The 11,736-nt window shown below is 38.9% G+C and overlaps 1 long non-coding RNA gene across 1 annotated transcript; it reads left to right on the top strand.

The window, feature by feature from the left end:
* Positions 1-6,991: 6,991 nt before the first annotated feature.
* On the top strand, positions 6,992-8,563 carry LOC125208988. Its single transcript, XR_007174278.1, has 4 exons — positions 6,992-7,071; positions 7,179-7,211; positions 8,017-8,059; positions 8,281-8,563. It is a non-coding gene; the product is annotated as an uncharacterized LOC125208988 (long non-coding RNA).
* Positions 8,564-11,736: the final 3,173 nt, after the last annotated feature.

The raw sequence follows: 11,736 nt of genomic DNA, 5'->3' as shown, positions 1-11,736 counted from the left end.
AATATGTGGATGGCGGCAGGGACGGATCCAATGAATAGCTAGATGGGGCATATGCCCCTCCTCAAATTTTTCTACTAACTTATAAATTTCTATAGTTTTTGCTAATTTACACCATTTACTTACTAAATGCCCCTTCTAAATTATTCAAAATTTTCTCTATATATATTTTTGCCCCTGTTGAGATAATTTTCTGGCTCCGTCCCTGGATGGCGGCAATGACGTTTCATGCTTGGCGGTGGTCGTTGCCATGGAAAATTGGAGAAAAGTAGCATGAGTTTTTATTCTTTGAGAGAGATTGATTGGTGGCGGCATCTGCAACGTGTTGTGATGATTGGAGTATGGCTTTAGATTGACGTGAGTTTTTTTTTTTGAGAGAATTTGAAGGTTGATAGTGACGGAGGAAGAGTAAATCAATGGAAGCGCCACATGATAGACCATTGATATATCAGATTAGAGCATCAACAATTTGTAGTGAAAAGAAGAACAGGATAAACCTTTTTTTTTTTTTTGATAAGCAAATTAATTTTATAACATATCAAAAGAAGAGACAACAAAACAGCATGGGCAAACCCATGCGTGAAGAACCGAACAAGCCTCGGTCTTCGAAGACGGAGCCAACAAACAAAAACAACAGCTCAACTAGAGTCTAATAAATGGTACATTCTAGTGCAATGGGCCTCATTAAAACCTTCCACAGCCAAAAACCCCAACGGGGAAAAAAGCCATGGTAAGGAAAAAGAGTACCCGACGAAGGTACCATTTAGCAAGAAGGGGCCAGCGGCCTCACAGACGGTCTGGTAAGTGAGTGACAACTTGATCATGATTGAACTTAGCATTGAGAACACTATAATTCGCCTCTTTGATCTGGAAAAGGACACGTACACCGTCGAATCTCTTCCCCTCCATAACGGTCGCATTCCGGGCTAACCAAATGAAGTAGACGGTCGCTGGAAGGGCTATCCTTCTAGCAACCTGGACAATCCGGTTAGGGCGCCCATCCCGACCACACCACTTAATCGCTCCTCTAATAGTGGTTGGCCACCGCCTAAGACCGAGCCAATCTCTGATATTGTCCCATACCGCCCAAGTCACGCGGCACTTGAAGTAGATATGCTCCACCGTTTCAAAATCCCCCGCACACAGTCTGCACGAATTGTCAATATCCACCCAAGTGACCCGGTCCCGCGTTGTGAGTCTCCCTCGAACAGCTAGCCAAGTAATAAACGAGTACTTAGGCGGAATTGTGTCGTGCCAGATGTACTTGCCCAATAGTGGCGATCCTCTCTTGGTCTAAACCAATCATAAGCAGCTTTGGTGTCCTTAGTAGCATACCACCGATTAAGGAGGTCTTTAGCCTCCTGTCTTGAACCACGCTCCACCATAGTGTCTCGGATGGAGAAAATGTGTTTCATCAGCGTGGAATCTTCCTTGACTCTAGGCTGCCACTCCCAAAAATCAACACCCCTCAAGATCTCTGTGTGGATCCACTTTATCCAAAGAGAATCCTCTTTGGCATGAATATTCCACAACATTTTAGCGTGCAATGCTGTGTTCCAGGCAGCCAGATCCCGGACCCCCAAGCCGCCTTCAATCTTTGGTAAGCAAATGTCCTTCCATGCCACCTTCGGGAACTTAGAACCCCAGACGAAGTTCCTGGCAATCGTAACCATCTTAGACGACACGTTATCCGGGATGGGAAAGGCTTGGAGCCAATATGCTTCGACCCCCTGCAAGCAAGATTTAATTAGTTCCAATCTACCCGCATAAGTAAGGGACTTACCATTCCACTTCTTGACGGTGGTGGACATCTTCTCAATTAAGCTTGAGTAATCGGCTGTCTTCAGCATTCTAGACGCCAAAGGAATCCCCAAGTGTTTGACAGGGAGCTTAGCCACGGGAAACCCAAAGGCGTTAATGATGTATACTCTATCAATGTCCGAAATTGTCCCTGCCAAAAAAATGTTAGACTTGTCCCGATTCACCTCAAGACCCGAGCATGCCGAAAACTCCCTCAACGAGTCAGCAAGAACTTGCATAGAATGGTTGTCACCTCTACCAAACAACATAAGATCGTCAGCAAAAGCTAAATGAGTGATACGATGAGACGCACACCCCTTATGGAAATTAAAGCCTCTAGCTCTAGTTTGAAAATCAAGGAGACGGGAGAGATACTCCATACAAAGGATGAAGAGAGACGGGGACATAGGGTCACCTTGCCTAAGTCCCCTCTTACCTTTGAAGAACCCATGAGGGCTTCCATTGATCAACACTGAGTCGGCCGGCGAGGTTACACATTCCATGACCCTCTCCACAAAAATGGGATGGAGCTTGAGGCCTAGCAGCACGTCCTCAAGGAAGTCCCAACAGATGGTGTCATAGGCCTTTCGAAGATCAATCTTCACTGTACATCTAGGCACCGTTCTAGCTCTATCATACCGTCTCATAAGCTCTGTGGCCAGGTGAATGTTGTCCATAATGTTCCTTCCAGGGACAAACGCCGTTTGGGCCTGATTCACAAGCTTAGGCAGCAACGAGTCCAATCTCCTCGAGAGGATTTTGGTAATGATTTTGTAAAATACATTACAACATGAAATGGGTCGAAAATCACTTACCTGGGGTTTATTAGCCGTTTTAGGGATAAGCGCAATGGCCGTTGCATTGAAGCTCTTTAGGAGGTGCCCCGACTCGAAGAACTCGGCCACAACGTCAATATTATCCATTCCAAGCATGTCCCAATTCTTCTTATAGAAGGCCGATGAGTAGCCATCCGGGCCAGGAGCTTTGTCATCCTTAATAGCGAAAAGGGCACCCTTAATCTCATCATTAGTCACCGGTATAATAAGGCCATTTGATTCTTCACTTGTAAGGACGTAACCGGACTGAACCACCTCAGGGCGCAACGGAACCGCTGGTTTCGGAGTTCCAAGAAGTCCTCTATAGAAGTGAACAAAGCTCTCGGCAATGTCGCCTTGATCCTCCAAGATGCTACCATCCGATCTGCAAAGGAAAGAGATAGTATTCCTAGTATTATTTGTTCTTACCATGGCATGGAAAAAGGCCGTGTTTCTGTCACTAAGGAGCCTATGTTTAAGGCCGGCCTTCTGGCTGAAATAGTTCTTTTCCGCTGTCACCAACAACTCAGCCTTGTGCTTAAGCACCCGAATCTGATCCTGGAGAGCAATATTGGACGTATCCTTATCTGCCATAAGCTGGAGGGCCTCAAGGTTTTTGGTGGCCTCCACAGCCCTGGCTGTAATGTTGCTGTACTCCCTGAAATTGAAATCTTTAAGGACCTGCTTGAAGGCCTTGGCTCGTTGGAAGAGGATATACTGCTTGGTTCCCACAACTCTTGTCCTCCACTTCTCGGCCATAAGCGTTCCAAATTCCCCATGATCCATCCAAAAGTTAAAGAATTTGAAGGGCTTTGGGGTTGCCCGGATATCACCAAATATTTTGGTTACCACCGGCGAGTGATCGGTCTGGAACCCGGACGGTAAGAACTTTGTATTGGCCATGTAAGCCGCATCTAGCCATTCTTGATTCACCATCGCCCTGTCAATTTTACTAAACACATGACTGTTAGTCCAAGTAAACGTACACCCTGTAGAGGTAATGTCTTGCATCCCTAAGATGGCACATGCTTCCACCAGGCCATCCATCTCCCGGTTGTCAGGTTTTCTATACCCTCAGCACTCATCCACATGCATAACCGGGTTAAAGTCACCACTAACCAGGTACGGCTCACTCTGCAAACCAAAATCCACTAAAGAATCCCACAGAGATTGCCCAATCTCAGGGGAATGTAAGCCATAAACAAGAGAAAACAGGAAAGAGTTCCAAGAACGGACACACCTGATTTTAGTATGTATAACCTGCTGCTCCATTGCGCAAACTTCAACGGCAGCCGTTTGAGGATTCCAAAGAAGGAGCATCCTGCACGTTCCATTCCTATCCGCAATAACAAAATTGAACTTCCAGGAAGGGAAATACCTGGCCATAAAAGCGTTTAGGTTGGGCATCTGTATCTTAGTTTCCACCAAGCCCATGACGTCCACTCTATGTCGCTTAATAAACTCCGCTACCACCGGCTGACGCTCCGGAGCCTGCATTCCATGCACGTTCCAAGTAGCAATGATCATTGGGGTGGTGGGAGAAGGTCGGACACACCCAAGGGGCGGTTGCTGCAAGATAAGGATCTTTTGTTCTTAACAATCTTCTTCTTAATCGAAGAACCCGGCGCCACATCAGCCTTGGGCCCGCGACTTTTGGACCTCTGGCGCACACTGGGCGGACTCTGCCTCGGCTCGGCAGACTCATCCGCCTTTCGATCATCATAAGTAATTAACTTTATTTCTCGATAAATAAAATATTACATGGACCTCTAATTTATAAAATACTAACTAGATTCAATAAAGAAAGAGATTGCATAAAAATAGTTAACTAAAATAAAAGATATGTTAAATCAATTAATATTAAATGGTGTGGAGAAACTTGGGGAATAAGGCATAACGAATCTTGTTGGACAAGGCACAAGGCTTGTTGGACAAGGCATGAAGTCCCTATGAGTCTGACTTCATTCAGTTCTATCATAGATCCATTGGACGTCACTACCTTCATGTTTCCTTTTTCAACGATATCTAAGGATAGTCATTAGCGAAATTACCTTCCCATAATCGCCAGAAACGTAGTCTTCCATTATTTTTACATTGCTACATGAATGGAACGACGATCCAGAATCCAATACCCATGATTCTATCCAGTGGCAGACGCAGAAAAAAATCGTGGTGGGGGCTGAACTATATACTCTTCCGTCGGTGAATAATTCTCTTATTTCCTTTTCATATATGTTCGCGCGTAATAGTCTCATTTACTCTTTTATTTTGATAAAGTGGATTGCACATTCCACTAACTCATCTCGATCACGATTTATTATAGTAATACACAAAATTATAACTCATATTCCACTACATTTTTTTATTCATTTTTGAATATAATCCTTAAAACTCGAATTAAGTCAAAATAAGACAATTAATTACGGACAACCATATAGTAGTATTTTTTTAGTAATAAATATGAAAAACTATACTCCCTCCGTCCCACGTTACTTGTGTCCCTTCTTTTTCACACTCGTTTTGTAAAAATAATAATAAATAGTTAGAGTGGAGATAAAGTAAAGTAAAAAAGAATAATATAGTTAAGAGGGCGAAAAAAAAGTGACTAAAGTAACATGGGACGTAGGGAGTATGAAATAAAATATTAATAACTTAAAATGTTGTCCTAAGTAGTTGTAAAAGAAGGAATATTACCTAAGTAGTTGTAAAAGAAGGAATATTACCTCAAATTATTCAACGTGAGCACCTTAAAGTCTAATTCTAGGATAAAAATTCTAAACCAACATCTTTGAAACAAAAAAAAATTAATCATTTGTAGAATCCTATATGAATACTACACGTTCAATTCATGAAATGTTTTTCATATTTTCGTTCTTAATTTTTATAATAAAATAAATATTGAAAGTTATAAAAAATAAATATAAGTAGTATAATAGAATTGTAAAGAAATAAAAGGAGAAGAAAAGTAAAGAAACTAAAAAAGAGTAAAAATTGATATTTACAATATAAACCCGCATAAACCTTAATCCACTTATGAATTATAGAATATATCATTAGTATTTAATTAATTATTTATACTACGCTCACACTGGACGCTACTTTCAAGGAATAACATTATTATATCAAATATATAGGGATGTAATTAATTGCTAACTAATTACCAATCCCAAATTGAGATCAATTTTCAACCATTAAATTAGAAGATCTTGTGGTTAATATAATGTCAAGTGTAATATATTTTAAATTTAAATAATTATTAATTAAATTAAAAGGGTATTAATGTCAAATCCTATATGTAGTAATTATAACCAACTACTTTCTCTCTCCTTTTGTTTTCTTCAATATGCGTGTAAGTGGAAGATTTGAAGAGGATTATTATATTTGATTTGATTAGGTTATCCGAATAGCGTACATGCTTTATATTTGATCTGCTTTTGCTTGTTAAATATATGAAGATATTGCATGTTTCCTCTACCTAAGCTGTGGATGTTTCTAGGACATGAGTTTCACTCACTTTTGCTATGGCTTTGCAAGTAATCTTAGTATCTTACATATGGAATAACTCACATGAGACATCATTTTTAGCAAAAACTTTTCATCTAGAAACTGTTTAACTGTTTTTAGTTGTACTCACTCCTATTTGTTTAAATATAATATACTTAACCCTTAATATTGCCTCAATTATTTAGTTCAATTGTGCTTACTGCTAAGTCATTGTTAGAAACTGAGCTTCACCTATTTGAAGTTAAATAGGAGTAAGATCTTTAGGAGGATGCTTGTTTGGGATCTTAAAATTGCAACTTTGAAATCCAAGTTCCATTATTCATTCGTGTACAACTTTTGGAAGCCAATGATCTAAATTTTGAATGCACTTTGCCTTTCAAGATTTGGCATCTAGAGCTGACTTCTCTCCTCAAAATCTTTAACTAAACTTAAGTTCTACTATCAAATAAGTTCACCCAATTCCAAATCTCTGTTTTGGATTAGTAAAGACATTGTTGAATATTGTGTTTGTAGGCCTTGTTTGAGATTTTCCTTTGTGCACTAATTGAATTTTTTTACAATTTTTTTATTTAAAGAATGGAGAAAGCCATCATCATGGTTGGTTTGTTGAGCATATTGATTTGTTCAATTGCTCAAGTCAATGGCAATTTGTTAAGCTTTGAGAGTAGTGTCAATGTCAATGTATATCTGTTGTATTCTCTAAGTGTCATGGCGAGTTCTTCTTTCTCTCCCTCTTTTCTTTTGTAATCTTTATTTGCAGTTTTTCTTCTATTTTGTGATATTGGGAGTGATACATGGCACTTCTTCTGTTCTTGAATTTGTGAATAAAGTTGAATGTTGTTATGATATTTCCCTATTTTCTTTTAGGAGTATGTAAATTGCAGAGGTGTGCAGCTTTTCACTTGCAGATGGTTGCCTTTGTCTTCTCCAAAAGCTTTGGTTTTTCTATGCCATGGTCTCTCTCTCTCTTTGTGTGTGTGTGTGTCACGTGTTTAGTGTAAAGTGTGGAAACTTTATTTGGGTTTGCTTGTAAAAATTAAACATTGATGAATGTTGTTGCAGGTTATGGCATGGAGTGTAGTAATTTCATGAAAGGTATGCCCCATACTATATATAGCAACTTCATTATTTCTTATTTTACTATTTCAGACAATAACAACATCTTCATTTCAGATATTTCAGTTTTTAGCCTTACTCATATCTAAGATTTATCAGAGTAATAAAATTGGATTTTTAGTCATGATTTCCACTATTAGGCAACACCAACTTTCAATAATGATCGCAGTACTTTTTCAATAGTATTATTATTTTCCCTTAATTTAGTGATTTCTTGCTTACAACAATTTCCTTAGTGTATAAGAAAACATGAAATTAAGGTATGTGATAAGAATTTGAAAATGAGTTTGGTGGCTTACTTTGGTTGATCTGGTAAATGAATCTTGAATTCATCGGCGAAGGAATGTATATCTGTTGTACAGTATTTCTTTTCCCATGCAGTTGCGAATGTTGAAACTAGGCGCTGCCCTTTCTCCATAATTTTTGTCCAACATATGATTAATTTTATGAACTCACATTCAGTAAAAGTGAAAGTTGTATACATTGTTTTACTGTAGGAGGAGATTGTTACAAATGACTACTTAAAATATAGTTGCTCAACCAATTCATTACACGAGAACTTCTATTCAGATATTTCCATTGTAATAATAAATAATGAATGCAAACTCTAAGATCATCACTTATGCATCCAATACATCTTTGTGTGAAAGATATTGACAATATAGTACATATTGTTATCATCTATGTCATGACTTATGGGTATTTTTGTAATGAATTTATTATTGTTGTTGTTGTTGCTATTACTAATGCTAAAGATTTTTGTCTCTGTATTTGTGTGCTTTAGAGAAAGGAAGCAAATATCACTTGCAAAAAGCTCTAGCTAACAGGTACTTGTTATTGCTAGTCAAAGAGTAGTTCTTATGATAAGTTTAGGAACAAGTTTTATAATCTTTATCATTATTCTGAATGCTTATATGATCTGGACGTCGTAGTATTTTATTATTCTTCAATTTCTCGTGTGAACCAATAAGATATGTTAGGCCTATATATATTATGCATTGCAAACCTAAGGCTGAGAACTTTTCTGGTTTCTTACCAACTCTTGTAGTTTCATGTATCAAAAGCTGGCTTAAGAGATGAACAGATGAGTTTGATCAAAGATTTGGAAAGGAAAGAGACGGAGTACAAGGACGGAGTTCAAGAGACTGAGAAAGAACAAGATGTGTAGATGATAAATTTGCCAACAACATTTCCACTAGACATGAGACTAAGAAGGAACATGAATTATTATTTGTTACTATTAACTAAAGTTTTAGAATTTGTATTGATGCTCAATATTATTACACTTTGGTCTTATGAGTAATTAAAGAGTATTGGTGTATCTATTGTTACTTTTATCATGAAATATGTATTGATTTGTTGAAAAAATTATCGCAACAGGGTGGGTATAAAATAAAATAAATAAAATGAAAAATCTGTATAAAATAGTGGCGGATTCATTCTGCCACTAAATAGTATTATGTAGTGGCGGAATAGTGGCGGAAACAAGTTCCGCCACTAATAATGGCTCACCCAAATCCGCCACTATTTTAAACTTTTAGTGGCGGAACTGCTCTGGCGGACTATTTTCCGTGGCTAATCCGCCACTACATTTCTATGGCGGAAAATATTCCGCCACTGATATTTTAGCGGCGATTATATTGCCGCGGCTCTATTCCGCCACTAAATCCGCCACTAATTCGTCTAGTGACGGAAAAATCACTATTTAGTGACGGATATTTCCGCCACTAAATAGCGATTTTTTTGTAGTGGAAGAGCTAAAGACTATTTTTTTTAAATTTCAAAAGATTTTAGCAATAGGATGAAAGGGTAAATAAATTTTTGGGAAGGGCTTGAGCCCCTCCCTGGGCCTTATTGTGTCCGCCCCTGATTCTATCGGACTGCTCACAGTAAAGACCAACGCCTTACCTTCATCATTAGACATGGTAGCGTTTGTTTTCTTCTTGTCTTTCTATTCCTTATTCTTACTCCCTCCGTTAATCATTTATAGTCCCCATTTGACTTACCACGAGTTTTAAGAAATTGTTTGACTTTGTGAAGAAAGATGGGAAATGAGTTTATAGAAAATATGAGCTCAACTTTTATATATTGGTTTTATAATAGAATATGAGTGTAATGACTTAGTTGGGCGGTGGGATCCACCTATCTAAAATGGTAAAAAAGCAAATGGGACTTTAAATTGCGGACATCCCGAAATAGCAAAATCTGACAATTTTCACGGACAGAGGGATTCTTGGGTGTCTCACACTGATTTCTATAGTGCTCAAACTCATCTCAATTCCAACATTTAAATCTAAATCCATCATCTAAATCCATCTTGGATTAGCTCTTACTTCTGGATTTTGTTATTCTACATTCTATTTTTCCTTCAACGTGTCTCTGTGTTCTATACTCAGTTCTGACCCCAAAGCAGAAGATCATGATTCTCTCTGGCGAACATGCTCAAATCCTTTACTTTGTTAACTGTCAGTTTTGGCTCTGCAGCGCTTACAACTGTCACTCACTGTGCCGACCTAAATGACATGGACGATAGTAAAATTAGGGCACGAATTTTATCAATTGACTTTTATATCAACCGAGTTCAATTGTGTAGTAATCATGTTGAACTCGTTGGGATGTTGTTGCACCACTTTTCCTCTTGCATTCTAAAATATAAAAATTATTTATTAGATGTACCATGTTTGCCCAATTTTAAAAAATTCTCAATTATTTTATGCTCTCCATCGATCCCGTCATCATCCATAATTATTAACAAGCAAATCAAAATTAACCTTAAAATTTTGATTATAGGAAAGAAAGCATGACAAGAAAATAAAATTTTGAATTAAAATATTATACTTTTACTGTTCCTTAAAAATAGAATATTTGTGTATGACACAGATTTCTAAGATATGTAAGAAAAAATAGTTAAAATAGTGTAGTGAATATTAGAATTTTTTTTTGGTAGAATCTCTAAAAAATTAAAGTAAAAAATGAGGAAATAATATTTTTATAAATAAACATGAATTATTTCTATAGGACGAATGAAAAAAATAACATAGCAATGCAAAATTATAAAAATATGAAATCCGTTAAATCTGATCAGCCTTCCCGGCCTCAATCTAATCTCGCAGCCCGCACAATTCCAGAGAGGACGCGTTTTCCTCCTTTAACAAATTGATGATGTCGGAATTGGGTGAGCCATGGCGACCAGCAGCTCTGCATCCGAGGGCACCTCTTCGTCGCGCCTAGATAAGGCGTCCGCCATACGATTTGTAGCCCCTTCCTTATACTCCATAGTGAACTTGTATCCCATCAGCTTCCTAACGTAGAGATGCTGCTCAAGGGTTTGAATTACCTGCTGGAGAAGTTCTCGCAAGCTCTTCTGATCGCTACGAATAACAAATTCACAACTTAATAAATATTGTCGCCATTTCTGTACCGCCTCCACGATAGCATATAATTCCTTGTGATAGGTAGAGGCGCTTCTTCTTCGTGGCCCAAGTTTCTTACTAAAGAACGCCAAGGGATGGCCCTCCTGCATAAGTACTGCTCCAATGCCGATATCTGACGAGTCTGTTTCCAAATAGAAAGTCTAAGAGAAATCCGGGAGGCGAAGGACGGGTGCCGCTGTCATAGCCCGTTTCAGTGCCTCAAAACTCGCGGTTGATGTCTCCGTCCAGGAGAAGGAATCCTTTTTAAGTAAGTCTGTAAGAGGAGCAACAATGACCGCATAAAATGAGCAATAAAACGGTGGTAGTAGCCCGTCAACCCCAAAAATCCGCGGAGCTACTTTACGGTTGTAGGAATAGGCCAGGCAACCATAGCGTCAATTTTAAATGGGTCCGCCTTCAGCTGCCCTTCTGTGACCAAATGTCCCAAATAATCCACCGCCGCACTACAAAACGAGCACTTGGAGATTTTAACAAAGAATTGATGCTTCTCCAGGATCACGAGAACCTGATCAAGGTGAATACTATGCGACTCCAAAGTCGGGTTGTAGACAAGAATATCATCGATGAAAGACTATAACAAACTTCCGCAATAGAGGTTGGAAGACACAGTTCATGGTCGACTGGAATGTAGAAGGTGCATTGGTCAAGCCGAATGGCATTACCAAGAACTTGAAATGCCCATCATGAGTGCGGAACGCCGTCTGAAGTGGTCAGTTCTCTGTCCTCGATGGTTTCGCATGTGGAATTGGAGTGTATCCAACTGATCAGGAAGAGATTCCCGACCCAGCTGAGTCGTTGATACGACGACCGAGACCTGACTTCAAACAAATTTCCTCAACCCACTTCTACTGATTAGTATAGCGGAGGTAAGGGTCGAATCCCACGAGGATGGACACGTTTAGATAACTGTGGTGACTTTCCTGGGTGTTTGGTTAGCTACCACGCTTGGGTTGAGATTTTACCTAGACAGGAAATAAGGTAGTACTCTACTGACTAGTAGGCGGGAAAATAACAGACATGTGGGAGTGTTCGTGAAAATAGGGGACAAGGTGTATCAGAGACATATGGAA

The sequence above is a fragment of the Salvia hispanica genome, chromosome 3, assembly GCF_023119035.1.
Source record: "Salvia hispanica cultivar TCC Black 2014 chromosome 3, UniMelb_Shisp_WGS_1.0, whole genome shotgun sequence".
NCBI classification, from domain to species: Eukaryota; Viridiplantae; Streptophyta; class Magnoliopsida; order Lamiales; family Lamiaceae; genus Salvia; species Salvia hispanica.
Note: the sequence above shows the minus strand (reverse complement) of the source record. Positions and strands in the feature narration are given on the sequence as shown.